The sequence below is a fragment of the Equus caballus genome, chromosome 7, assembly GCF_041296265.1.
Source record: "Equus caballus isolate H_3958 breed thoroughbred chromosome 7, TB-T2T, whole genome shotgun sequence".
NCBI lineage: Eukaryota > Metazoa > Chordata > Mammalia > Perissodactyla > Equidae > Equus > Equus caballus.
This window is the reverse complement of record NC_091690.1, coordinates 27,657,936-27,662,214: the sequence shown is the minus strand read 5'-3', so window position 1 is coordinate 27,662,214 and position 4,279 is coordinate 27,657,936. Positions and strand designations below refer to the sequence as shown.

At 52.8% G+C, this 4,279-nt stretch overlaps 1 long non-coding RNA gene across 1 annotated transcript; it reads right to left on the bottom strand.

The window, feature by feature from the left end:
• Positions 1–270: 270 nt before the first annotated feature.
• LOC106783344 (uncharacterized) lies at positions 271–3,828 on the bottom strand. The gene is made up of 3 exons (XR_001381080.3): positions 3,683–3,828; positions 1,927–2,168; positions 271–1,659 (listed from the first exon to the last, which is right to left on the bottom strand). It is a non-coding gene; the product is annotated as an uncharacterized lncRNA (long non-coding RNA).
• Between the last annotated feature and the right edge of the window lie 451 nt (positions 3,829–4,279).

Sequence of the window (4,279 nt, the reverse complement as noted above, 5' to 3'; positions counted from 1 at the left end):
CCACCACCCACCAATCCATCCATCCGTCACACATGTGTCACCTGACGTGGCAGGCCCTGGGAATCCTGGGAGGGACCCATCATGGTCCAATCCTCCCTGAGGATGGGAAAGAATCCGAACAAAGGAGCAGTTTCCAAAGATTGTCCTAAGACGGTGCTGACCAACAGGACCGTCTGTCATGACGCCAATGTTCTGTTTCTGCACTGTCCAGTCGGTCAGTAGCCACTAGTCACATGTGGACACTGGGCATTCGAAATGGGTCTATCGTTACTGAGGAACTGAATTCTTAATTTTACTTAGTTTAAATGTAAATAGTCACAAGTAACTAATGGCTACAATATTGGGCAGCACAGTCCTAAGAGAAGAGAGGGGAGAGGAGGCTTCAAGGAGGAGGCAACATTTGGTGAAATCAGATGGGACTCCCGAATGTTCTTGCAACAGGTATTTACTGAAAGCCAGAAAGAGCCACACACTGAAGATACAGCAACAGACACACAAGGCGGGCAGGCAGACCGTAACCAGGTAACACTGATGAAGTAGAGGGCGCTGTCCTGGCACAGAGGAGGGCCCCATCCCAGAGGGTGTAAATCAGGGAAGACTTCCTAGAGGAAGTGGTTTCTAAGGTGAGGGTTCAGGGGGAAGATTATTCCAAGAAGGAGAAACAATTTGTGCTAAGGCCCTGAGGAGACAGAAAGCCAGGTGAGGATTGAGGAGATTAGGAAAGCCCTGTACACAGGCAGCAGCGAGAACAGCCCCACAGCACAGCTCCACGCTGGTGGACAGCCAGCTCGCTCATTCTCCTTAGACATCTGCTGGAATCCACCCACCCCAGCCCCAGGAGAATATTTTGGAAAATCTCTTGTCACAGTCCTCGGCCAGGCCCAAAGCTCCTCCTGCCTCCTGCATCCTCTCTGAGGCCACTGCTGGGCGGGGCCAGAGCCCTCATCCCTCCAGGAGTTCCTGACTCATCGCAGAAAAAGCCAAATCAGTCCCACACTGGAGGGAAGGCAGCCATGACCCAAGCTCCAGGACACGGACAGCGGAGGGCTGCAGGGAGCAAGTCAGAGACAAAGCAGCAGAAACAGGGACCTGGGCAGAGTGAGGTGGAGATCAATGGAAAGAGAGAGAGGAGGTGCTGATCACAGACACAGAGAGACAGGCGGCCCAAGCCAGCAGGACAGATAGACAGATATGCCCAGGCAGCAAAGGCTAACACAAGCCCAAAAGAGAGACACTCTCAGGTACACACAGCTGAAGACAGACTGACAGGCTGCCAAAGACAGGCAAGAACTCGGGTGACGGCAGACTGAGAGGCAGCCTGTAGACCTCAAGGAAGGTGGGGTGGGCTGCCAGAGGACAGCTCTGTGGACCTCAGGAGAGATGGAGTGGGGTTCCCTGAGGACAGTTCTGAGCTCTATGGACCTCCAGAGGGGAAAGAGGTGGGGTTCTTGAGGGCAGCTCTGTGGACCTCAGGCCAGGCGGGTGGAGTTCCCAGGGCAGCTCTGAGTTCACCGAACATCCACTGACTGCACCTGAAGAGCAGGCCATGAGGGGGCAGTGTTGCTCCAGGCATGGCCCATGAGGCAGGCGTCCAGCTTCCCAAAGATGTTCAAAGCCAGACTTCCTTCCTCAGAGGCAGCAGACACGGCCCCAGCTTCCCTGAAAGGTGTAAGAGACTTGGATGGGGGGACCCAGAGAATCCCCAACCTAGCCTGGAGACTCGCTCCCTTCCTCATGCCAGCATCTCCTCAAACCTGCCCTTTCCCTCCACATTTCCCACCCCCAGCCCTGTCTCCCTTTCCTGATACCTGCCTGGAAAGCCCAGAGCATGGACGGTGGAATCTGGGGATGCCCGCCACTTTCCCTGCCTTTGCTGAAAAGGGCACTGGCCAATCCTAGGTCTGAGGATTGCCCATTACATCTTACCTTGTAGGCTCTTGGGTTCAAAGCACCCCTCACACAGATCCAGGGGGCTTGGCTGATCCCATGCTTAGCAGCAGCCTGCAGGCCTATAAATGCAAGGGCAGCCCTGGGCTGCATTAACAGAACCTAGTGTCTAGGGTAGGGCTGCAGCCAGTAGCTGTGAGGACCAGGCCTCTTGACAAGCTTCGGAAGGGCCGTTAGTAAACCAGCGTGGTCCAGGAGGAAGCCCACTGTGGAAACATGTCCTGCATAGAAGAACCATCAATGAGCATCAACACAGTCAGACACTATATACTTCATCCTACCTAATCCTTACAGCAACTCTCATCATTATAGCCATTTTACAGATGAGAGAACTCAGAGGTGCTCCTCCTCTAATGACTCTCCTATAAGTGTGAGTACAGTAGTCCCCCCTTATCCACAGCGATACGTTCCAAGACCCCCAGTGGAAACCTGAAACCACGGATAGTCCTGAACCCTATATATATATATACTGTATTCTTTCCTATCTATTCATACCTATGATAAAGTTTAATTTACACACTAGGCACAGTAAGAGATTAACAACAATAGCTAACAATAAAATAGAACAATTATAACAATATACTGTAATAAAAGTTGCCATGGATATTAGCATACGATTTTTTTCTTTCCTTATTAAGTCAAGAACTTCCACCTTTTCACTTAAAGGAAGCACTTCATGGCCTCTCTTTGGCATGTCCGAATTGCCAGCGTCACTACTCTCGCCTTTTGGGGTCCTTATTAAGTAAAATAAGTGCGACTTAAACACAAGCACTGTGATACCATGACAGTGGCTCTGATCACGGAGACGGCTCCTACGTGACTCCGGGGCAGCATGGACACAGCACGGACACGCTGGACAAAAGAATGAATCACGTCCCAGGCGGGACAGGGTGGGACGTGCAAGATTTTATCATGCTGCTCAGAATGGTGTGCAATTTAAAACCTATGCATTGTTTATTTCTGGAATTTTCTACTTAAAATCTTCAGACTCTGATTGACCGTGGGTAACTGAAACCCCAGAAAGCGAAACCGTGGATAAGGGGGGTATTTCTACTGTATTCCTCTAAGCTCCACTTTAGGCCTCTTCTCTTCTTCCTTTGTACATGTCTTCTGAGAAGCCACATCTGCTCCCATGACAACCCTTAATGCTCAGATTAAGTCTTTTCCTAGATCTTTCTCTGGGTTCCAGACCAGTCTATCCACCTGCCTTCTCCTGATCTCCTCTTGGATGTCTTCAGGCACCTAACGTCCTACATGATTTTCAGGTGGTGAGTGAGCACAGCGCACACCCAGCACGCCTCAGCTGGCCTTGACCACTCCCAGCCCAGTCAACCTCCATGTCCTCCGGCCCCAACCCACCTCCCTGAGCCGTGCCACCATCATCCTTTGCCCTCACCCCATCACAAACTCCAAGCTGCTTTCTGCTGCTGCTCATGCCCTTGACCCCACAGCCAGAGGACTGTTTTCAAAACATAAGTGGAATCGTGTCATTCCCCCGTCTAAACTCCTCCAGTGGCTTCAAACTGCTCTCAGGGCGAAGTTCAAAGTCCTCCCCGTGGTCTGCGCAGCCCTGATGACCAGCTGCATTTAGTGTCAGGCCCGCCATGGCCACCCCTCACTCCCTCCAGCCAGGCAGGCTTCCCCACACAGACGCTCCCTCTGCCTGAGCGCGTCCCTCCTTCCTGCCTCCCTCCTTCCCGTGATTCAGCCTTCCCTGAATCCCCCTGGACTCAACCTCTCCTTAGTGCCCGTCAGGACTGCAACATGCTGAACGATGGGGTCATGATGCTCTCGGTGCCTGCCGTCGTCAGCAGAGGGTGAGCTCTGAGAGGGCCAGACCAGGTCTGTCTTGGTCACTGCGGGATGCCCAGCCCCTGAACTGAGGCTGCACAATGAGGTGGGTGTTGAGTAAATATTTGTTGAATGAATTACAGCCCTTCTGTGCCTCCTGGGGCGGCCCAGCCCATCTCGGAATAGATCTGACTCTTGGTCACTTCCTCCCATTGAGCTGAATTCCTCTCAAGTTCTTGAAACAACTTCCATTAGGACAACTCAAAGGTCCCGGAGGAGGGTCAAGTGGCCTTTCCTCCTCCCACTCTCCCTTCATCCACCCAAGGGCCCCTCACAGGTCAGGAAACTTCCGGGCCACCTCTCAGGCTTCTTCCCTCCTCCTGACATGTTCCTTGCAGGGAGAGGGGACTATGTCTGTTTCCTGTCTTCCTTCCCGGTACCACCAGCACACGTATGCACACATGTGCGCACCCACCCACCCACACACACACCCCTCAGACTCCTCTCTCTCAGGCTACTCCTCACCTGGGCACTGTTCCCT